Source organism: Tupaia chinensis, unplaced genomic scaffold (assembly GCF_000334495.1).
Source record: "Tupaia chinensis unplaced genomic scaffold, TupChi_1.0 Scaffold000009_1, whole genome shotgun sequence".
Lineage (NCBI taxonomy): Eukaryota > Metazoa > Chordata > Mammalia > Scandentia > Tupaiidae > Tupaia > Tupaia belangeri.
The window spans coordinates 2464950-2490709 of NW_006159439.1; the positions used below are offsets into that span (position 1 = coordinate 2464950).

Genomic DNA, 25760 nt, shown 5'->3' on the forward strand with positions numbered 1-25760 from the left:
GGCTATTTTGAAGTTTCTATACAAAATAAAATGCTTCATAAAGTTTGTTTGAAAGTGGAATTTGGTAAAATATGATTATCTCCACGGTTTCATTTTTATTCCAGTAATTCCAGGCTTTTTTTTTTTTTTTTCCAAGGCTGAAAATACTATTTTTAAGAATCAGATAAACTTCAATTTTTGTAGTTCTGAAGGAGAGAACTTTCTATTTGGCCCTTAATTTGGAGATTATATTCAAGATAAAAACTTTTGTTAAAAACAATGATTCTTATATCTTGTCGATAATTACTGCCTGGAGCTTGGTTATTTTGAAATTTTCAAGATCTCTTACAGCCGCACATTTGTGCCAAAGCCTTTCAAAGGACATTTAATGAGTACCGTATAAGGAGATGACATTGATGCCTGACTGAGGAGAGAGCTGTTCTTCTACTTAGCATTTGAACTATAACTCACCATCTAATTTTCTCAATCAAGGTCTGAGATATGGAAGAATCTATTGCTGAGCCTAAATTGTCTACTGAAGTACTTATGACTGCAGAATTTGGAATAAAAAAATATGTCTTCAGAGTTTTCCCTCTCCTTTCCTCAGAAGCCCCGAATGATTAGACTGTCTGTGTCTGCCTACTTTCCTCTATGATGACTCAACTGGATTCCTCTTCCCACAAGATTAGTGAATTCTAAAATATTTTTTCACCCTTTTCAACCCTCTACTAAAACACTGATTCTTTCAGCACAGCTGACCACAGCAAGAAGGAAGCAAACAGATGGAGTTAATTCACGCTAAGATGAGAAAGTCTGCTACCCTCCATGGGGGTATTTGCTTCATAAAAGAGATTGCTTGAGAAGCTAAATTTATCTCTAATTTATCGAAACTAGGAAAAGAAAGAATTTCAACTGTAGGGAAGAGATTTGAACCTTCGTTTTTTTTTTTTTTTTGTGCCAGTATTTGGTTATAGTAGATTAGAAAAGAGATAGACAAAGCCATCTTATGCTGAGCAGAAAAAAAAATAGATTGAGTTATGATTAAATGATTAATACATCTTAGTCAGAGACTGGTCACTCTTGGAAGTATTAAAAAGGGCACAGAAGCAGAGTTCAGAAAGTTTTTTCTAACATAATTTAGAGAAGAGATTTGTAGTATAATTTTTAGTAATCTTCCTTTACTGGTAAGAAGATCCTATATTAACACATCTACTTTACATCAAATATCTGATTCACCTAATTAACAGAACTCTGTTCTAAGTTTTCTAACCAAGCTTCTGGTTATTATTTTATTCCTAGGTAGTTCTGTCTATCAAGAAGGAATGTGCTGTTCACATAAGCTTGAAGATTTAAGGACTCATGATAGCTATTTTTTAAGTCAGGATAGGATCAGAAAAACAAAACCATTAGGACTTTTTTAATGGAGATTGTGCCTTATGGTATTCACATTCCCCCCCTCCCCATCTTAAAGTCTGCAGGACTGGCTTTAAAGAATGTAGGCATAAAGTGGGGTGAACACAGGAAACTGGAGCGATTTACACAAGCTGGAGTTCATAGTGGTGGACTCTTACTTCCTCCAACTTTGATGGTGCTGGTGACCTGCAGAAGAAACAGACAAATATGGATCCCTTTGTGACAGATCTGAACACACACCTGAGCCAGGTGACAGAGAACCTTAAGAGCAACTGAGGAAATATGGAGCACCTTCGGGCCTAGCTGTTACCCCACGTCAATCCAGTGTCAGTAGAAGTATGAGTGAACATGAACTGGAACATTGCCTGGTGCCCATGACTGGCCTGAGTGTAAAAGCAATAAGGCCGCCTCTTCAAATCTACCATGTAAGGGGTTGGTCTGTAGTCTAGTGGTCAAGGCAGCTGGATCCTACATGGCCAACTGCAGTTTGAGTCCCAGCCCTGGTGGCTTGAAAAACATATTTGGTATGTGTGACAGCATGCCCCAAATCTCAATAAGCTGGAGAAATGGAGTAGACAGGATTAAAGTATAATCATGCCTGAGGACAGTGCTTTTTCCTTTCTCTCTCTCTCTCTCTGGCTAGTGCATGTGCCCTCTGGCAATTAAAAAACAGTCTACTTTGCAAAACTTGTGTAAAAAGGCTCTTTTTGCCTACATGGAAGGGAATTATGGGAAATGTAGTTCCAGCTTAGCTAAATTGCCATCGGCATTAATTAAATCAGCATTCAATGTGTTATTATGTGGCATTCAATGTGTTATTATACACTTCTGGCTCATATATATTCTTCATAAACTAGTAATAAGAATTTGGTCCTAAAAGAGGGATCTGCTGATGATGTCCTGACAAAATAAGTGGCCTGAATGAGGCCAGAGCCTGGGGAAAAGTTTATCCTACAAAGCTAATGAGTGACACCCGGGGAGGCCTGTTGTCAGACAGCCTACTTCATACCCTCAGGCAATCTCTCCTTGTTCTACCAGTTTTCCTAGTAGTCTTCCTTTTTTTAAAATTTATTTTATTTTTTTACCTGGCCTGTCTCAAATTCCTACCTCATCAGTTACCATGGGCAGTGAGTTTTCTGTTGTGTCCAGATGACAGAGGGTAAGACTAGTGGTTTTTCTGAACTTACCTTGTTTTTTTGCTCTGCTAATTATCAAAAGAGTTCTTCTACCATCTACCTTTACACTTCTTTTCCTGCAAAACTCCTGTAGGAACCCACATATCCAAGTGTTGTATATAGATATAACTAGAGACATACTTTATCTGTTATGATGACATAGATTCCTGCTAGCTGCTCACAGCACCCTGTATGAGAAAATTGGCTCTGTCTTCTAAGCATCTAGATTTGGTGCTACTGTAATTAAATTTACATTTTGCCTAAATATGATAGGGTAAGCTTGATAGTATTTATAGGTATGTATTACACAATGGTCAGTGATTTCAAGCAGGGTGTGGGGTTGGATTGAGGAGAAAAGGACAGTATTAATGAACTAATGCTAATCCATCGTCATTCTTTGAAAAACCTCTTTTCCAGAAGTACATTATTCAGGAAAAATATGAATAACAATTAATTAAGCTAGAAGTTTTCCCACATTCTCCAGCCATCTTCCTCTAATGGTTTTCAATAAGTTATTAAGTTAACAAATGTTAGAAGGAAAATACTTATACAGCAGCTTGCTTTGGAAAGAATGAGCTGAATTAATATAGGAGTTATTTTATTTTAATTGTCAGAGGATGCATGTGTTCACCTGAGAGAGACAGACAGAGGGAGGGAGAATGTACCCCCTAATGTGATGTGGCCATGTCATAATCTCTTCTCCTCCATTCTCCATCCTGTTGGGATCTGGACAAACACACACACACACACACACACACACACGCACGCACACACACACACACACCACACATCTGGCATGTTTCTCAAACCCTCAGGCTTGGATTCTAACTCTAGTTGGCCCAGTGGGATCTGGTTCTCTTAACTACTAGGTTTTGAGGCTAGCCCATGCATTTTTTTTTGTTTTTGTCTATTTCCTGAGACAGAGAAGACAGAGGAGGCAGGGGACAGTCACTCTCAACAGGATCTCCATATTGCTGTTTTTGCCTCTCCTAGCCCTACCAGGATCAGTGGAGCACAGTCATGTGTCTAGATAGACTTGGGATGCAAACCTACAGCTTTCCAATATGGCTCCAACCTCAGGCCACAGTGCTCCTTTTTCCTGCGCCGCTGTGGCTGGACTGAAGTAAGAGTTGTTTTTCCCCTCATACACCACTCATTTGGTCCATAAGTGTTCAAAATGACTCAAAGTACTGGGGAAAACGGGTGTCAGGATGCACCTGAATGACAAGGGTTGAGAATGAGCAGTCCATACATATAGACACTAATGCTGGAAAAAGGGCTACAGACGTTACATACATTGGAGAGATCTACAAAGAGAAGCAGGGCAAAGCAAGTAGGTGGGAGACCCAGTGCAAGGAGTCAAAGATCGCTTTTATCCTGAGCAGCCCCTTTGCCTTGGCCAGGAGATGCTGAATCTTTCTATTTAACCCACAAACTTCTCCATGGAGGCTAGAGTGGAGCCTATGGGAGTTAAATGAGAGACTTCTGAGTGAAATCAAAGTGGAGAGTAAGAGTAAGAATGAAAAGATAGCTGTTGATAAAAACCACTCCCACAGACCCAGACTTCTGGAAAGAGGAGTTATAATAGTTCAAATCAGTCAGCGATTGCAACCAAATCAGGCATAGATGCTTCCATTTTTTCCAAATACTGATATAGCATTGCCTGTCTCTTTAAAACACCCCCTCACCCTTCTCACCTAGCCTCAGGTTTCTGGGAGCTGGCAGCAAGACAGCCAAATCATAGAGACTTGTGATTTGGGGGAGAGGAAATAATTGAAAAGCTTGCTTGCTTATTAGGCAATAAATTATGCCCTGGGATTATTGCCAAGGTGATTTTGGAAGGGCCAATACATATTGACCTCTGGAAAAAAATGGATTTATTATTGAACAGTCTTTGTATGAAATCTTAACTAATGAGGGGCATGTCAAAGCACTGCGGTTAGGCAGCTCCTGTGTGCAGTTGCAACAAGGTTGGGAGGTTGGATTCTGCTGACATGTGTCTGGCAGAGACTCGGCTCTTTGGAACCTCCTGCTAATCAGAAGCTTGTCCAGACCATTTCTCCCTATGGTAGATCATCCTCCACTGAATTGTAATGCAGATTAGGGGAGAGAGCTGCCCACATTTAAAAGGCGCTGTCAAATACAGTGGCAGTTGTCTACCCTCTGAGTTTTTATAAAGCCGACTGTGAATTTTTGAATTAAATATGGTGCTGTAATCAGAGAAGTAACTGTTGAATTGAATGGCAGATGTGCCTCTGTTACTGGTAAAAAGGCATAGACTAAGATGATTTACCTTATGTTATCAAAGGAAACAAAAATATTTAAGGGTAGCCATATATATTGAATAAATGTTGATTAGTATCTATGGTTAGATGAGTAAGAAAAGCCTCGAGTAAGTGATTATATAAAGGAAAACTCATTGGTTACTAACGAATTTGTCAACATTAATAAACATCTGTGGAGCAGTTTAGAATGTATAATCTCATTAAATCTCTTAAATAATACTTTGGCATAGGTATTATGTCTCTTCCTTTTAAGAAGAAAAGCAGAACTGTATCACTAACACAGTGGTTCTCACATAGGGGCAGTTTTGTCCCACAGGAGACATTTGCAGTGTCTGGAGACATGTCTTAGGGTCATGACTGGAGGATGGGTGTTGCTGGTATGTGGTGCGTAGACATCAGTGAAGCCACTAGACATCCTGCAGTGCACAGCCCTAACAACAATGAATTACCCAGAACACAGCGTCAGTCCTGCCAAAAGCAAGAAACCTTACAGTAGCGTAGCTCTTACGAGGCAGAAACTGGACTAGATGGTAGATACAGGCTAGCATCCAGATTCCTTGGCCCTCAGAGATTATCACATTATGTTCAATTTATCTCTGTAAAAGTTGTTCAGAATCAAAATGGAGTTATTTACCTCAGCTCTGACTAAGAGAGTCAGGAAGGCCGTGGAGGAGTTGTCTTCTCACACTACTATGCCTGTTAACAAGAACTGTGATTTAGAGATCTACCAGAATCACGACCTTGTACAAAGACCATTGTGACCTGATGCAAGGATGTGTTCTACAAGGACATCTGCCCAGGGACTGCCTGTCCCACCTTGGACTGATCTAGATAGCCAAGGATAATTGTCCCCAAACAGTACAATCCCTTCTCCCCTCCCCTCCTGCTTGTGGTTTTGCCTTTCACATCTTTCAGAGGACTACAACACTGCAGTTGTGCTTATCTGGACTGTACCCTGGATCAGTCCTCAAACCTATGCCCAAATGAACTCTTTTCGCTTTACGTATTTTGCCTGAGTTTACTTTTTTTAGATTAACATCTCCCTATATCAAACTCCTTTAGAACTGGACATTTGCAACAGGAAACCATCATTTAGTTTTTGTAATTTTCTACACCATCTAGTGCAGGGTTAGTTGGAACTTGCTGTGAAATCCCAGGAGCCAGCATATCCACCAGGATGCAAAGGGGCTGGTGTAGAAGGCTAGAACGTTTGCTATCTCTGGGCCTTGTGGTGGGTCTGGGGTAACCTCGGTCAGCAGGGCTGGCTGAACAGAAAATGAACTGAGCGTGAGCAGGAAGAACAAGCTGGAGCCATTTGCACCTGTGCTTGCACGGCTTGCCTTATCTAACAGGGTGGCTCTCAGAGAGTGAAGGCTGTCACTTCATTCCCACTTTTCACATCTCTCACACAGTTTTCTTTGGGTCAGTTCTAATCAGTATCACACAGGGGTGGTGATTCTAGGAAACAAAATTCCAGTTTCAATGTCAATCTAAAAAAGAATACTGAGGCTCAGTAAGTAAAACAAGGGAAGTTTGTTTGCACCAAGGGCTTGGGACTAATCACCTTGATGACAAAGAGTCTAGTTACCTAGACTGTGCACATCAAAATGACTGCTGAGAGGGCTAGTTTATAGGACAAAGAAAAGGGCAAGAAAGGTGAGGTTACAAGTTGTTTGTCGGGAATTCACACTGGTACGTTAAAAATAACACAGGTAACTGACTGCCTATACGTTATTCTTTATATCATGGATTCCAGGAGCCTGGTGAGAAAGGAAAGGTGGAGGGTCACACTGTAAATCTATAACCATTGTTGGAGTCGGTTTGTTCACTGTGAACTACAACCTGCCTTTTGGGCAATTTCCCTGATGGGTGTGTGGCATAACCAAGGCCTCACAGCTCTCCCACTCTTGGGCTAAATTCCAACAGACCTTGTACTCTTGGAGATGGATTTGAACTGCTTTTCTGTCTCACAAGTAAACACAGTGTGCAACAACTGCAATATCATAGTTTGATATTTACCGTGCATGTTCGATATTGTGTCATAGAAAGTAAGCACTTCAAAGGCAGAAAGTATCTGCTATGTTTAATCAGACCTCCAAACGACTGAGAACTGTGGCTGGTACATAGTTTATGTATAGTAGCTATTCCATGGAAAAAAAGCAAAAAGGTAAGAAGAAAGCAAGGAAGGTAAAAAGAAAGAATTAAATAAAAAATAGGTTTGTTTCTCTAATTCCTTACATTTGGGCCCTTTGGAAACTACCTTAACTTAGCAAATGCACTGGAAGTCCATGTTCATGCATAGAAAATACGATAGACTGCATCTTAATACAATAGCCTGAGGGAATTACACCAGCTTTCAGATGTTTTTGCACTTACACAAAGAAACTGATGGTAAATTCAGTGTAATTCACTTTGACATTAATGAGTACTTGTTATGTGCCAAGTACTGAGCTGGATTTGTAGGTATTTGATAGCATGTAGTTATTTTTCAAGTCATGGTTGTTCTTTTTTTTTTGGAGAGGTTTTCGCTGTAGGGCGCGTGTGCTCGCCAGACAGACAGAGAGACACAGAGAGACAGAAAGCGAGAAATCACCCCCTAGGGGGATGGCCACACCACAATTTCTTCTCCTCTATTCTCTTCTTGGGATCTCAGGTACGCATGCACATGCGCCCGGCGTGAGTTTCAAGCCACCAGGTCTGGGACGCGAACCGCGGTCGACTACATAGGAGTCCAGCGACATAGCCATTATGCTAACTGCTGGTCCCCAAGTGCAATTTCTTACCAAGTAAAGTTTTCTACCCATCTCTGGCCTCAGGGAAAAAATAAATTCCAGAAAGCATGTGCACTTATCAGAAGGAAACAGAGAGAGAGAGAGAGAGATAGGGAGAGGAAGAAAGCACCACCAACCCACCAAATGGGCCGTGGTCATGTTCTAATCCTTTCTCCATTTCTCTATCCTGTCAGGATTTGGGGCATTCATACACACACATTTGGCAGGTTTTTCTAGTCATAAGAGCTGGGACTCAAATCAGGTGGTCAGCTGTGTCGGATCAGGCTGCTTTGACCACCATGCCACAAAACCAGTCCTGGTCTCAGAAATTTTTATCAATAAGATTTTGTTTCTTAGAGTTATTTTAAGATCTCTCAGTTTAAAAATGCAAATGTATGTTAATAGCATCTAGCACTTTAAGGCAATTAGTTCATCATATTTCTTAGAATGGGAGGTACTTTAGAGAAAATAGGGCCAATGAAAGGTGGATTTAAAAGCTAAAAGAGGAAAGGGGAAAGAAAGAGTTCAGCGCAGGTGGCTGACCTGGCTGCCAGCAGGAGAGTGGAGTGGGTTTCCATCCACATTGGGAGGACTGAAGACCATCACTAGTTTGGTGCTCCAAGCAGTTTTCACCTTTGGTTTCTATCTGGCATCTCTCAATTACTTTGAGGAAGAAAAGATGGTTAGCACATTCCTATGTGCAAAGCTGTGTAACTCCTGTAGTAATGTATCTAAGCATTCACATATTGACAAAAGCACATCTCAAAGTGTGGTCTTTGGGCTCTTGGGAATTCTTCAAACACTTTCAGTAGGATTCACACGGACAAAACTACCTTTCTAGCAATACCAGGATGATATTTGCCTTTTTGATTCTCACACTCACAGCAGCATGGAGTAGAGCTTTCCAGAGACTAGATGATGCTTGGTAACACCATTACTTTGACAGCTAACGTGTGCTTCTGAGTTCTAGTGTTTTAAGCATGTTTCAGCTTTAATTTTGGATAGATATACTCACATAAATAAAAGTTTTTAGAATCTCTAGTAATTATTTTTAAAATATGAAGTGACTTTGGGATGCCCAAATTTGGAAATTATTAATTATCGACAGCTACTTCTAAAATTATTTAGGATATCTTATAAAATGAGTTTCCCTGGGATCTTTCATTTTCATTTCTTCTAGTTTCCCTTTCCATATTTCAGAATACATAGGTTTCTACCGAAGGGGAAAGGAAGGGAAAAGTCTTCCTAGGGTATTTTATATCATTCAAAGACTTTTTTTTTGCTTTTGTAATATGAGAATGTATTAGTACAAATAAAATATACACTCTGTAAAAAAATTTACCACTTAACTTGAATGATTATAATAATTTCAACAACAGAATAATTTTTTTAGGACTGTAGAAATTTTACTTTCTGAGCTAACTTTGTGTAGACTACCATGGAAAATGACACTGCTGGATTTGTGAGCAGGAGATACTGATTTCCTGATAACAAGGAGCCATTCTTTTGCATTTGGCAATCAACCGCACCCTGTTTCCTTGTTTCAATGCCCTTCTGATTGCTACCTGGCTCCCCCTCCTCTCCCTTTGCTGAAGATTATAGGTGATGAGAAATGCACGAGTACACCGTAAGTACCGCAGCCTCTCTGTTTGCTAAGCCATCCTTTGCTCTCTGTAATCAAGCCCAGGCTATGAGTGAAAGTTCCAGCTTGGAATGGGGGTAGTCTTGTCATTTATCTTCCAGGCAAACAATTGTTTTCTCATTGCTTATATATTTGTATATGCATGAGCCATACATAAAGAAAAAGTAAGACACTGAATAAAAAATAAAAAGCACATTGAAGTAAAAGTGGCCACTATGGAGCGACAGCTGAGCATACAGGCTCTGTGCTGTGATTGTCCTGTCTTCTATCCTTGTGTTTGCTTCGATCAGCGATGGTCAGCCTGGACTGTAGAGTGGGGCAGCTTAAGAACCTTGCCCCTGAATTCTCCTTCTATAAATGCTAACTTAATTGGATTTGGTGTGGCCTGACCAAGGGAAGTTTTAAAAGATATCCAGGTAGTCCAATCACTTTGTCTGACTATTGGTCATTGTTTATTAAAGTTAAATTTACAGGCTATTCTTGTTATCCCCTGTATTATGTTTTATAAGGCAATTGTGAATAATGAGCCAGTGAATACTGAACCATTGTTCCTAGGGGAAATACAGGATTAAGTTCCCACCAACCTCTACTCATAAGAATTTGGTCAGCCAGTTACACAAACTTGTTTTGTGTGTGCTTCTGTTTAAAGATAACTTATTTATTCTATATTGTTGATTTATTAGCATGGAACTCACAGCCAACAACTAACTTGCTCCTAGACAAAGCTTATCTAACACTTCTATTTTTCTCTATAAGGCACATATCAACCACACTGAGGAACACTGGACAGAGCTTCTGTGTTACACTTGCGGGGAAGGCATTTTAAACAGTGAAATCACACACACGCAAGCTCAAGCTCAAATACAAAACTATAACACTAAATGCATGGTAAGAGGACTTTTGTTTATATATGAGAGCTGAAATAAGGCAGAGTGTTGCTTCATCTAGCTATTAAAGTTTACATCAAGTACCTCAAATTTTCTGCCACTCTACACATGTACATAAATGACTACAAAAGTGCCCTGAGTATTGACTGTTGAGGCTACAAATTTTTTTTTTTTTTTGTTTTTTTTTGGAGAGGTTTTCACTATAGGGCGTGTGTGCTCACCAGACAGACAGAGAGAGACATAGAGACAGAAAGCGAGAAATCACCCCCCAGGGGGGATGGTCACACCACAATCCCTTCTCCTCCATTCTCCTCTCGGGATCTTGGGCATGCACGCATACGCGCCCGGCATGAGTTTTAAGCCACCGGGTCCGGGACGCGAACCGTGGTTGACTACGTGGGAGTCCAGCGACATAGCCATTTCGCTAACTGCTGGTTCCCGAGGCTACAAATCGTGTGTGTGTGTGTGTGTGTGTGTGTGGGAACCAGCCAATTTAAACACTAACTTTTTGTACTCTTAAATAGTTTATGCTGTGAAATAGTTTGAGGAGCTAACTAAATAGGTAATATGTACAACTTAAAGGAAACTGACAGGAATCCCAATCCACCAGCTAACAAAGTCAAAATGATTCTTCTATCTCTTACTAGAAGTTGCACAAACTTGACAAAATTGGCCCTGTGGTTGGATCTGTGCATCCCAAGAAGAACAAGGGTGGCCAAGAAAGATGACTCAAAATGACCTACTTTTAAAGTGCCACTGCTGAATGTGTGTGGCACACCTTGCTTTCTCTAAGAATTCCAGAAAATTCTGTATCCTGAATTATATTCATAGTCACAATAAAAAGATAAACAGATACTGAGTGATCATCCCAAGAATGCATACACAAAGACTTATGTTTATTTGGAAAGACCCACACAATTGAATTTTTATGAATTATAGAGATAATTAAGACCATCAGCCTGAATTTTTTGAATAATTTAGATGATAGGTCTCTATTCTCCTCGCAAGTAATTGGGACACTTTCATAAATGAGGGGGCAATAATTTATTCAGATCATTTTACAAAGAAGTGTCTGCACAATAAATGCAGCATAATTGTGGAAATAATTAATGCCCATCTCCCAAGAAGTAGATTAATTTCGTACCCCTCTAGCCTATCTGCATAAAATAGTGAAGGTGTCTTAGTCTGTAATGCATTGTTGATTGAAAGTACCTGAGCCTGGCTGACTTATGAGAAATAGAGGCTTATTCAGTGCATGACTTGGAGGTCTGAGGTTGAGGTACCAACTTCTCTTAAGGCTAAACGTGGTGGAGGGCAGGGTCTTGAGAGAGCAGTTGTCTATAAGGTTCTGCCTGCTCTGGTCTCATTTCCCCTCATATAAAGTTGCCAGAATGCAATCAGAGGGGCCTCACCTTAACGACCTCATCACATGAAAAATCCCACTCAAAACACCATGAAGGGATTAAATTTTCACATACATCTTTACAATACAGCCAAGGTCCAACATAGGAACTTTTGGGGGACATCCAATTACTGCCACTAAGATGAATTTCAAACCTGAATCTTTGGAGGACCAACCATTATCTAAACCATAACTCGAGGACTGCTCTAGTCAATGGTAGTTTTAGATTTAATACATGGCCAGATACTCTTTACCAGAGGGAAAACAAAAAATGTTTTTGCATATTTGAAATGTATATTTATTATAAATTTGCTGAAGTGAATACATGATAAAAAATAGGTATTACAAGTTCACTAAACTGAAATACATGATAAGAAATAGGAAAATATTCCTATTTTCTATTTATTTATATATTTTTGCTGTTCCTTCATTCTTGTGATCTTAAATGAAAAGAATTAAGATAATCATATTGCTAAGTTCTTGACACCCTATTACTATAAATTTTTGTAAAATCTACCTTTTATTTGCTCTTACTGTTGCTTTCCTCTTAATTTTTTAATCTCCCTTCCCTTCCTCCTATAGTAACCCTTTCTAATGTATTTGAGAGAAATATATTTAAATCCTTGCAATATACATATGATTTTATGGAGAATTATTTATTTTTAATTATTGTTTATTCATTTATTTTTAGTTTTTGGTATAGGGCACATGTGCTTGTCAGAGAGACATAGAGAAAAAAGTGAGAAATCACCCCCCAGAGTGAATGACCATGCTGCAATCCCTTATCCTCCTTTCTCCTCTCAGGATTTTGGGCACACATGCACATGCACCTGGCCTGCTTCTCAGGTTGCTGGGCCCAGGACTCAAACTGTGAAACTGGCCATGTGGGATCCAGTGCCTTAAACTCTACACCACCTGCTGGCCCTGGAGAAATTATTTTTAATTTACTTGATAGTGTTATGTTTTAAAGCTCAAATTATATCTTACTTTTTTATTCAATACTGTTCTAGGAAACCTATTCATAATAATCATATTTCAGTAAACATATTTATTAGGAGAATGGCAACAAAGTATTCGATAGGACACATCTGACCCATCCCAACTATTTGTCTCCTTAGTGAGCACTAAACCAGATATCCTACTGATGAATTTTTGATCTGTATTTCAGCATTTAAATTACGGGGAGGCAGAGGTTTTTGTCTGTTTACTTGTTGTATTCCTAGTGCACAGAAAAGCGCCTATCACATAGTAGAGATTTAGGAAATTTTTGTTGAATCAACAGATAAATTCATTTGCATTGATTATTGTGCATGGAATATATAGATCAATTAAAACTGTGTAAACATGCTTAGTCATTTCCTGACTCCCCAGCCTAAGTTAGCGTTTTCTTATTGGATACCTACTATATCCTGGACTTTCCTCTGGAAGCATCAATCACAGCTCTAATGACAATGGTCCCACTTCCTTGATTCACTTCCCTGCTTTACTCCCTTGTTGCTAACATAGACATTTAACTCTGTCATTCTGCTTTTACTCTGTCATTTGGCAATCTTGTCCATAGGCTCTCAGTAGCATACGATTCTTAGAGATGGGAGGTCCTGGTGGTAATAGCAGTGGTTGGAGCTGTGGGAGACCTCTGAAATATCAATTCTTAGTTGAAGTAATTGAAGCAGCAGTTCCATACCTATCCAAATGCACATTGAATTGCATGAGGCTATTGCTGGAACAGCAGTGAATTGCAATGCTCCCTCAGTGGACCCACATAGAGAGGTCCCAAGTCTGTAACTAAAGACCTCCCCAAGTATGTTAAGTATGTGTATGTATGCCTGTGATCTGAGGCTGGCTGAGGCTGGGGATGGATTGTGGCATCAAGACTCTCCCTCTCCTCTTTTTTCTTTCTTTCTTTTTTTTTTATTTAGGTTTTTGCCATAGTGCATGTATGCTTGCTGGACAGGGACAGAGAGAGACAGAGAGAGGGAAAGTGAGAAATCAGTCCCCTGGGGTTTGACCTCAGCACAGTCCCTTCTCCTCCCATCTCCTCTCAGGATTTTGGCATCCACGTACACACACCTGGCAAGATTCTCAAGCTGCTGGGTCCAGGACTCAAACCATGGCTGGCGATGTTGGAGTCTAGCACCTTAATTACCACATCACCTGCTGGCCTGGAGACTCTCCTGAGAGTGCTGACTCACTTTTTATTTCTTGCTCTCTATTTCTCTCTCTGCCTCTCCTACTCATGAAATAAATAAATAAACATAAAAGAAACACATAGCTAGTCACTACATAAATACAGCCTTGTAGTGTGTTCTTCAATCCTTCACTGTCCTTTCCCCATTGGACTGCTTTGCCTAAGCCATTTCTTTGTATGGAAATTTTGAAATGCTTCTGACTGAGCTTGATCAACATTAGTCCTATAGCCTCTGCATGTCATTAACTAAACATGATTTCCATCCTTTAGACTATAATTTTGAGTCTTCTTTATTCTACAAAGGTTGTTTGAACAGAAGGAAGGTGAGTGAGTAAAGGAAGAGAGATCAAAAATAAAAAGTGAATAAAATGGTCACATAAAAAATTTCAGAGATGTTTTCAAATATTAAAAGTATTAAAACATTAAAAAGGTTTTATTTGGAAAAAAGGATCAATTGCATTGTTCTGGATCTTTGTTTGCTATAGAAGAATGTCTGGATGTAGGCAGTGAGAGACTCTGGCTCAATTTATGGCCAAAACCTAATCAATGCAGTAAAGTACTCAACGAGGCTGAATGCAATCTTCACTTCTCCCACTAAACTGTAATTTATTAAAACTAAATTCAAGATCCATATTGCTAAGTATCACCCACTAGTGCCGGGTTAATTATATAAACTTCAAAACATGCTAGCAGTCTTCATAGATAAATTAGTAGCTGGCATAAAATCTAATGGCAGAAGAAATATGCTCACAGGCTGACGATTTCTGGTAGTCAGGAGTACATGGAAAACATAGTTCAAACATTCATTTTCTAGTTTAGGCACTAATTGGTTAGTAGTTTGATCACAGACGTTGATGTTGTTGACCTCATTAACTCCACTGTATCTTGACATGTTAAAAATGTAGAGGAAAAGTAAGTACATAAAATAAAAACCAGAGTTTGAAAATGTTCTGTTTTCTTGAAAGCTCGATTAGGAATGCAATGTCAGTTTTGTAATGTGAGCTTTTTAGGAATGAGTTTTGCAGCAACCTGACAACCATTTTCAAGGAGAAATCATGTATTATCTGACAGTAGTTTTTCATGTGGTTCTCTTTTAAATGTTATTAGAATAACATGCCTTTTTTCCTTTAATTTGTTCTTATTTTGTTTTATTTTGGCTAGGCTTAAGAAACTGGGTAGAAGCACACACTAAGTTGCTGATACTTTGGAAAGGGTAAGTGTTTGTATGTATGTAACTATTAAAATAAGATTTGTCATATTTTTTTGAGTTTTTTTGCTATAGGGCGTGTGTGCTTGGCAGAGAGACAGAAAGTGAGAATTCACTCCCCTACCGCCAGGGGGGAAGGGACACGCTACAATACTTTCTCCTCCATTCTTCCCTTAGGATTCTGGGCATGCACGCTCATGCACCTGTTGTGAGTTTCAAGTCACCAGGTCTGGGACTCGACCCACTGTCAACTATGTGGGAGTCCAGTGACATAACCACTATGCCATCTGCTGGCCCTCATATTAAAAATTTTAATGGCACTTTGTCATCTCTTCTTTCCTGAGCTGTTTCATCTAGGATCAAAATTTAAGACTATTTTTGTTTTGTTGTTTGGATTTATTTATTTATTTATTTTCATTTTGCTTTGTCAGAGGGTATATGTGCTTGCCAGCGAGAGACAGAGAGAAAGAGAGAGAGGAGAAGGAACGAGAAAGAGAAAAAGAGGGAGAAGGTACTCTCACAGGGTATGGTCACACTACAATCCCTTCTTGTCCAGTTCTCCATCCCGTTGGGATTTTGGGCACACATACACATATGTCTAGCATTGTCTTCAAGTCACTGGGGCTGGGATTCAAACTGAGATCTGGCTCCCTTAACCACTAGCCACTGGACTGGCCCTATTTTTTTTTTTTAATTTGCATTATATTGCTCTTTATGGAAGTTAAGGAAAGAGAAAATTGGGTTGTTGGAAAAGTTATGACGTATATTTCTGTTTTTTCTACCGAAAAATATGTGAAGGCTTTTCTGACAACCCAATATGTTGCTTGTGACTTGTGAGAAAGATCCAGGGTTCTGAGGACATGGTGAATCAGAATGAATTTTCTATACCCAGAGTAACTAGAGAAAGTGAAATCTATTGGTTGGGTTGTGGCTCTGGGTGGAGCTGTTTAGCATATGCTCATCTGCCTTACAGACCTCCTATGCCCCTTCCTGGGAAGGTCCCCCACCGAACATTCTGCTATCATCCCCTCTCAGCCTTACACACCTCCCAAATCATAAAGGTTGTTATCTGCTAGCATTCATCCCACTTCAAACCTCCATCATTGTTACAAAGGTCTGACTCTCCCTGACATACAAAATCTAGTCCTCTGCTGCATGTAAAGTTTTTGTTGTTGTTTGTTTTTGTTTTCAATTGCCTTACAATTGTCAGGGAGAGAAAGAGAGAAGTTGCCCCCGCCCCACCCTAGTAGGGTGTGGTCATACGGCAATCCCTTTTTCATTTCTTCTCTATGATGTCAGGATTTGGGGCATGCACATATAGGTACCAGGAGAGTTTTTAAGGCATTGGGGGTAAGATTCGAGCTACCCCCCTGTGGGTAGGGCATGTGGAACTGAGCTCCCCTTGCACAGCACCTAAGCACAGAGCTATGGGGCTGGGCCACTTAAAGTTCTTTTACACTTGATTTTACCTAATTAAAATGTTAAACAATGGTTGGGGTCAGACTTTAGGATGGCAGTAATGCAACTGGACGTGCATAGAAAGGTACTGGGTTCATATCCTGGGACCTCCCTGAGCATGCTTGGTGCATGCATATATGCCTACGGTTTAGGAAGGCTGAGGACTCTCTTTTTCTATCTCTGTCTCTCTCTCTCATGGAAGAAATCAATAAATAAAAAAATGGTGGCTAAGGTGCTGAATCCCACATAGCTGACAGCGTGGTTCAAGTCTTAGACTGGTGGCTTGATACATCCCATTGGGTACACGAGCATACATGCCCAAAATCCTTGGAGGAGAATGAGTAGAAGGGATTACAGCATGGGTACCCCCCTGGGGAGTGATTTCTCTCTTTGTCTGTGTTCTTCCTTCCCTCTAGTGAGGGCATGAGCCCTAGAGCAAACTTTTAAAAAGTAGAAGTTAAATGAATATTTTTCCTTCTTTTGTCCTCCCTTCCCTCTCTCTTTCTTTCACCTTTATGCCAGAGGGTATGTACACCTGCCAGAGAGAGAGAAAGCAACCTTTGTCCCATCCCCATGAGACATGATCACACCACAAATCCTTATTCCTCCATTTCTCCTTTCCATCAGAATTTGGGGCATGTACATACATGAACCCTACATGTTTTTCAAGACACTGCATCTAGTGTTCAAATAGTGGGTAGTCATGTGCCTTAACCATTGCACTATAGGGCTGGCCCTAGATATTTTTTCTTAATCTGATAATTGGGCAAAAAAATATTATTCATGAGTGTTTCTTCTTAGATAAGCAAATTAATTTCCTAAACTTCAATTTTCCATCTTGGACATGGAGATCATAAATTAAATTTTAAGATCAAATTTCAGACCAGGTACCAGCAGTTAGCATGATGGCTATTTTGCTGAACTCCCATGTAGTTGACTGTGGTTTGAGTCCTGGACCTGGTGGCTTAAACTCATGCCGGGCGTGTGTGCGTGCATACCCAAGATCCTGAGAGGAGGATGGAGGAGAAGGGATTGCGCCGTGGCCATCCCCCTTGGGGGGGGATTTCTAGCTTGCTCTCTCTCTGTCTCTCTCTGTCTTTCTGGCAAGTGCACGCGCCCTATAACTAAAACCTCTCAAAAAAAATTTTTTCAGACCAAACATTGAATTAACAAAGACTTCAAGAAATTTTTTCCCTTTTTTTTTTTTTTAAGATTTTTTGCCATAGGTTCATGCACTCGCTGGAGAGAGACAGAGATAGAAAGTGAGAAATCCCCGCCCCCCCCCCACCCCCAGGGGAATGACCATGCCACAGTCTCTTCTGTACCATTTTCCTCTCAGGAATTTAGCCATGCACACACATGTGCCCAGTCTGATTTTCAAACTGCTGGGTCCAGGACTCAAACTGTAGAGTTAGCCACATGAGGGTCCAGCACCTTAACCAGCATGCTGCCTGCTGGTCCCAAGTATTCTTTATTAAAAAATGCTACTGGAAAATTTTAATTTAGTTCTTTAGATATATCTTTAGACTCAAAATCTCAGAACTTTAAAAGAAAAGAGAATTTAAACATCATATAGAAGGGTGGCTATATACATCGAAGGGCACCCTCTACAAATTTGGTGGCATTGCAAGAAGATTGAAATCATGGCATGTCCAAAAGCCAACGTCCAGTTTCAATTCACTGGTACTAAAACGTACTTCGACTCGTATACTCTCGCAGGTGGAATGAACTGTGTACTGGTCACATATGGAGGCATTGTTTCGACGATATTATACTTCAAGTTAAAATCCAAGAAAACTCCAGAGGCGGAAGCAACATAAATGGAGTCAAATGTCCATACTCCATCAGAAGTCCCCAGGCCTGGAGAGGCTAATGTCAGTTCATCATGTGATACTTATTTTGTACAATAAATTATGAACCTGGAAAAAATAAACATCATATAATGATTTTTCAACATTTGGCACAGAGAAGGGGAGAAAAATCATATTTCCAAATGAAAATATTCCAACTAATAGTGTGAAAGCAGAGCTGCCTTGGCAGTGAGTGGGACCCACAGCTCTCTAGTTCTCTGGGAACCACAAGTCTTCATGAAACACAAAGTTAAAGCCAGCAGTGAGTCAAGGTTCACTCTTGTTTTGACTCTTATATACGTTATTTCCAACTATCTAACATTTCATTGCCACGGTGTGAGGTCCTCTGCAGAGATGCTGATAGGTGGCCTACCCTGTGTGGGTGGGTTATTTTCCCTAGGTTCCTATGAAGTCCACTTCACAGTGTCCTCTTCTTTTCCTGCATCTTTAAGCCCTATGCAAGTCCATCAAGCTTCCATAAATATACTAACTAGTGTTCTTGTTTCTGACCTCTCCCCAATTCAAACATCTTGGATTAGGATTACACCAAATAGATTATGAGTAAATAGTTAAATTTCTCTACCCTTCTTCTTCTTTTTCTTTTCTTTTCTTTTCTTTTTTTTTTTTTAATTTTTAACAGCAGTTAAAACTATCACATGGCTGTCATAAGACAAAGGCATATTGAGTGAAGGGGCCTTGAATCTGTGCTGAACCTTCTGGGTATAGCATTGGTCCTCCCATCACAAAGGGACCTCGGGTGTTTTGAGCAACTTCAAGAAGACATGGCTAGGTGACTGTGGAAGCATAAATTGTGGTATGGAATAAATTACCCTCCCTGCCCCCCAGTTATGTACTGAAGTCCACTTCCAGGTACCCTCAGAATGCGACTGTATTTAGAGATAAGCCTTTTGAAAGTAGTTATTACAGTTAAACTGAGGTCATGTAGCTAATCTGATATGACCACTGTCCTTAGAAGTAGAGGGAGAGAGACTCTGGGAGTGAGTACACAGAGAAAAAGCCATCGGACGACAGCATGAGAAGGTGACTGTGCGCAGTTGTAGGAGAAGCCTCAGGAAAGGGCAAACTTGCTGCACCTTGATCTTGCACGTCGAGGGTTTAAACTGTGAGACAGCACGTTTCTCAATCTGTGGTGTTTGTTCTAGTGATCCTCTCAATTTAGTATAGATTCTGAAGGAAAGTTGGATATGCCTATTCACTTCGAGAAGGACATACATATATATATCCAAGCATAATTTTCCCATAATAAGCATGTGCATGTACTTGAAGATTTCCTCTGTATATGCGTGCATGCGCGTGTGTGGGAAGAGTCTTAAAATTCCATTCAGAATATAACTAATAATTAAATGCGGATGTTGAGGAGTGACTAATCTGCATCTGCATTCATCATGCCTGTCCCTGCTTAATACCTACAAGGTAGGCACAATAAGAACTATGATATTCTTCACGCACCTCTTTACCCATTACAAACATCATTAAGCAAACAATTTACTGTTTCTTACTAGGCACAAAATCACTTAAAAATCTTTCTTTAAAAGTATTTAAAGAACATTAAAACCACCAGCCAGGTGGCATGGTGGTTAAGGTAGCTGGATCCCACATGTCTGAGTGTGCTGTTTGAGTTTCAGACCTGGCAGCTTGGAAAACACACTGGGCACGTATGTGTGCATATCCAAAATTTTGAGAGGAGAATGGAGGAGAAGAAATTGTGGTGCATTTATCTCCCTGGGAGATGATTTCTCATGCCCTCCCTTTTTTTCTCTCTCTGTCACGCATGTGTCCCCTATAGCAAAAACAAACTGCTGGAGACCTGCTCCAGGTGGGGTGGGTCGAGGCTCGTACACAGGAAGGTGATGTGGGCGGGAAGGAATTCAGGCAGAGACCTCGATGCCCTTCAGCATGTTCTCAGCTGACTACAGTCAGAGCCAGCTCAAGACTGCAGCCCCAGTGGCTATCACACATATGTATTTATGGAGGGATGTTTTCCAGAAGTAGAAGGAGTAAGGGGGGAAGTAAAAGAATTACTCTAAGAAATGAGGTATTCAAAGTACAGGAACAATGATCATAAAACTTGATGTCTGTCTTGTTTGATTAGGTAAAATCAATCACAGTTCTCAGTATGAGGGAGTCCAACTTTCTGGTGCATTTTCTTCTTAGATCTTGATTACTGGGAAGGGTCTTTTGAAGAGGGGGCTTGCAGGAAGCTTGATAACTTCAGTCCTGGGCCAGCACAACAGCATTGCCGGTTACAAAGGCCTAGATAGAAATCTTGTCTTGTTAAGTAAAGACATGGTTAATATATACTAAAGTGGAATATCTAGATTGCATTTAAGGGGGTGAGCCTATTGCCCATATGGAGAAGGAATGTGGTCTTGTAAGCAGCTTAATGACTGACCTAAAGGTTATTGTGTACTTGGGACCCTCTATGTGCTGTTCTCTACAATGGCTGTGGCTTGGGGAAGTGGCAATTTTTCCTTGTCCTGAGATCAAAGGTGGCTCATGGTCTTTGTTTGTTCTATCAGTGCCTCCCCCAACTACTGAGGTCATTTCACCAATTTAGTAGCTTTCCATTAACTCAAACCTTTATAATGCTAATTATGTAACACCTAGTAGGAGAGGTGAATACAACATTCTTTATTAACATTTTCCAGGCAGATGGAGTGAGTCTTAGGAGATAATTCCCATTTGCGGAAGTGTTAAGGATCCAAATTCCTTCAGGATTATTGTAAAAGTTACAGTAAGGCTGGGGGTGTCATTTTGCCCTTTTGGGTTACCATCAGTAAAGCACATGGCAGAGAAATTGAGCACAGACCAGTACAGCAAAACACATTGAAACATTAGAAACTGGAGCCCCTGACTGTGGCCTTTCCTACAGTTCCTTCTCAGCCCAGTCCTTGCTTAGGCATGAGAGACAGCTCCTTTATGTTCATCCTGTATTGGCTACATGGCCTCGTCAAACAAACAAACAAAAAATTAAGAATATATTCACTTATAAATAGGTGAATCTTTTCTTTGTATCATGGACTAAAATGCCAGAGCAATTCCTAGAAAGAACGCTTGACTGCCTAGTCTATACCAGCTTTATAAAATATTAGAGCTCAACTAGTTCATGGTGCTAAAGAGTACAAAACTTTATTTATTTATTTAGAGAGGTTTTTGCAGTAGGGCACATGCGCTCGCCAGAAAGATAGAGAGAGAAAGAGAGACAGAAAGTGAGAAATCATCCCCCAGAGAAGATGGTTATGCTAAAATACCTTCTCCTCCTTTATCCTCTTGGGATCCTGGGCACGCACGCACACATGCCCGGCATGAGTTTAAGCTACCGGGTCCGGGACTTGAACCATGGACTCCAGTGACATAGCCATTACTCCAACTGCTGGTCCAAAAACTGTAATTTTTGCTAGCATACAAATTATAAATATTTAAAAGCATTTTTATATTACTTATCTGAAACATTTAAATCTGGTCTTGTTCTTGAGTTCTCACACGTTTAATCATCTCTCCTTTAATCTGTAATAACATATATTTATGGAGAATTCAGCTGTCTTGTATTTTGTTCTCCAGAATCTCTATTTTCTCTTCTCCTTGGAGTGAGTCAGAAGGCATATGCCATTGTACTTTTGCTTATTTTTGTCGTCCGCATATGAATTCTAGCAGGACATAGCTATAATGCAGCAAAGATTTTAACTATTGAAATACTTTATTACCTTCTTATTTTTCAATTCCTTTTGAGTACGGTTTCCATGGACTTACCCTACAATTTTGTACAATTACAGAAAAGAATATGCATAGAATTAGTAACATAGATGCTTCTAGAAGCATTTGAATGTGTTTTTTAAATACTGTTGTTTAGTCATCCTTACATATGATGAGCACTGCTCATAAAAGGAAAATTTGGTTTCTGAAGGGAGTTTGTTAGTAACTTTATCTTAATAATTTTGGTAAGTAGCAGATATTTCAACCATGTTGTAAAGATATACAACAAATCTTAAAACACCTTGTAATTGCCTTGCTTTAAAAAACAAATTCTTCAGGAAATCTAGCAAACCCTTTTCTTTTAAAAAAGTTCCTTAAAATTATTTAGCTGAAATTCTCTCATGTACGAAAGCTATCCATTGTTTATTTAACTGATAAACTGATCTAATTTTATCAGTAAAATTAAATTTTCTCTCTTATCTAGATAGCTATTTTTAAGATTCCTGTGTGAAAAACCTTATGATGAATATTTCACATAATAGTTTGTTTTGTTAGACTGTTATTTTAAAAGTAATTCCTCTTTAGAATCTTTCTTCTTTTCTTTGAGAAAATCATTATGTTTAACATATTTGAGAAAAATATATGAGTTCACTAAGTAGCAACATAGACACGCCCCCCGCCCAAAGACAGAAAGAGACAGTATGGCACTGAATTGTACATCCTTAAAGACCTAAGTATCACTTATTCCACCTTTGGTATTTGGCAAACATCTGACTGAAGGTAGAGCCAAGTCTGAGAGCCAGATCTTGTCATTTTTGCATGACTTTGTACTGTTCCTCTTTAGCTGTATGGCATCTTTATGATCGGATATTTTGAGTCTTATATTTTCAGGGTAAATGATCTCTGAACACCTTCTCCTGGTTTCATTTGCATGAAGTACAAACTTGTAGAACCTGGAGTTTTAATACTCAGTGTGTCATGTGGTGATTAAGATGGTACCACAAGGGGCCAGCAGGTGCCATGTTGGTTAAGGTGCTGGATGCCCACATGGCGATCACGGTCCGAGTCCTGGGCCTAGCGGCTTGCTTTCTCACTCCTCCCACACCTTGCCTCCTTTTGGTGTGCTATTGTGCCCTACAAAAATTTTTAAAATAGTAATAAATAAAATTATATAGATCATTCAAAAAGAAAACAAACAAACAGATGATACTATAAAAGGTAGCTCACATAGCTGCAGCCAAGGACCCATGCCCCCTCTTTAAGTTCCGATCCTTGAAAAAGACAAGTAAAAATGCAACCTGAAGCCCTATTCAAGTCCTAATAGATTGTGCTTGTATTTCAATTTTTTAAAAAAAGTTTTTCAGGTATTTTAGAGTGAAGGGAAAGGAAAGTAGGAGAAAATTTTGTGGATTGGGAAATTACTCCAATTTACTTGCAGGACAGGACTGTCCTGCAATGTTTGTGATAGAAATAAAAATTTACAATATTGGTCCAGCTGGGGTGGCATACACAGATTGACTGCTACTGGACAGGCTGAGGTCTATGGTTGACTTCCAGTCTACTCTAAAAGCCATTTGCTATGGTATGAACCTGTAGTTCCAGCTACTCAGGAGGCTGAAGTGGGAGAATCACAAGATAGTGAGACCCTGTCTAACAAACAAACAAACAAGCGAATGAATAATAATGTTTCTGAAACTTAAATTGTTTTTATTGTAATTTGTGTAGGAAATCTGGGGAGAGGACTGGCAGGGAGATGAGACGTAAAACTGAAGAGACAGTGTTGGCCACTAAGCATGCATACCACCTCGGGAGTGTTCACTTGTGAGTTAGGAATAATAACAGCTAGCTTTTAGTCAATGGTTATTATGTACCAAGTCCTGTTCCAAACTGCTTTATATGTGTCATAAGAGTCCATGGAGTCGTTATCATTATAAGCCTCCCACTTCTTAAGTGAGGAAATTCAAGCAACATAGAACTAGAGTATTTGCCCACAGTGAGTTAGAAGGGCCATATGCAAGTCCAAATGGCATCTCTCCAGACCCTTGCTCCAAAGCACTGCACTCTATGCTTCTTGCTATGCTTCTAACATAAAAATGGTGCTACCAGATCATTCTTCATTGAGTGGGTCCCCTGTAAATTGACCTTACAAGATCAAGTACTTCATTGTTCCCAAACCAGAAGCTAGTTTGGATCTAAAGATGTTAAATCTGTCCGCTGAACTCTTTTATGTTCCCAACAGCATGTTTATGTCCTGAATAGTCAAATAGCACCTTCATCTCTAGACAGGACTTTTCCCCCAATGGATTGATGCACCTCTCCCATTTTGAGAGGTGAAAGACTTTTTATGACTTTTAAGAAAGATTTCAGATAACTATTTCCTATATATACACCTTCTAAATATATCCCCCAAAAGAGTCTTAATACTAATAGATCCATTTAGCAGCAACTAGCAGTCTTTGGTGCCTTTGAAATGGCAAAGAAACACATTTTCAACTTTTGCCAAGATTCTCACTTTTCCAATTTCCCTAATGGTTTCAGGCTGCAGGCATTTGGGTCCAGGTTTATGGTTTATCTGCCTTCAAGCCACATGATACAAATTCCGTGTGCATTGCTCATGATAAATTCAGCAGGTATTTGTGTAAATGTCATGCTGCATGTAAAGCGACAAGAATTTCACTATAATTTGGCATGAAGTGAAACATTAATTAAGGAAAATACAAATGAGTTGAGGGAAAACATTTTGCTGTCAGGTAGTTTGGAAAATGACCATAATGAACATTGTTGGCATTTTCGTGACCTATAAATGCTATATGAAGCTTTACCAACAAATCTACTGAGGTCAGAAGCAGCAAAACATTAACTAATGGGCACTTAAACTACTGGCAAAATGAATCATATAACAACTTCAGAAGAATACATCACTACTGACTGATGTAGAATGGATTACATGATTGTAGGTCACAGCACATGAGAATATAACACCAGTCACAAAATAGTGAATAAAATAGATATATTTACTTTTATTATTGTTTATGCATGTTCTTTTCTAATTAGTGGAACAAATGCAATAAACCTAGATGCTCAGGTTAGGGAGGAATATATGTTCAACAGATAGTTGAACTGGGGATTCAAAGTATTAAAAGTTATTTTATTTTTCCATACATCCTACTCCTAAATAAAAATTAGTGTCCTTTAAAATGTGACATAATCTAATATTCTTTGACTATTTTTGTCAAAACTTCAAGGACTCCGATTTGAATGAAAATTTGTGAGACAATATCCATGGGGAAATTATAAAGTAGGTTGACTCTACTGGGTTGAATAATGCCTCCCCAATTAGTCTTTGCCTTGCAGTTGAGTGGAAGCTGTCCTCTGAGGATTGTATTTTGTCTTTTGTCACATCCCAGGTCCTCTGGGCCTTTAGCATCAGTATAGTCCCTCAAACAGAAGTTTTTAATACTTGTTCCCAAGTTTCATCATCTTCTCTTTCCTGTAACATTGTCTCTGATCTACTGGGTTGAATAATGCCTCCCCAATTAGTCTTTGCCTTGCAGTTGAGTGGAAGCTGTCCTCTGAGGATTGTATTTTGTCTTTTGTCACATCCCAGGTCCTCTGGGCCTTTAGCATCAGTATAGTCCCTCAAACAGAAGTTTTTAATACTTGTTCCCAAGTTTCATCATCTTCTCTTTCCTGTAACATTGTCTCTGATTTTTTTTTTTTTCTCAGTAGTGTGGTGCTTTAGTGTCTATTTCTATTTCCACCCAAACTTAGCAGGTTAACTTTCACATA

At 39.6% G+C, this 25760-nt stretch overlaps 1 pseudogene; it reads left to right on the forward strand.

Moving 5' to 3' along the window:
* Nucleotides 1–18050: 18050 nt before the first annotated feature.
* Nucleotides 18051–18227, forward strand: LOC102487589 (up-regulated during skeletal muscle growth protein 5 pseudogene; annotated as a pseudogene).
* Nucleotides 18228–25760: the final 7533 nt, after the last annotated feature.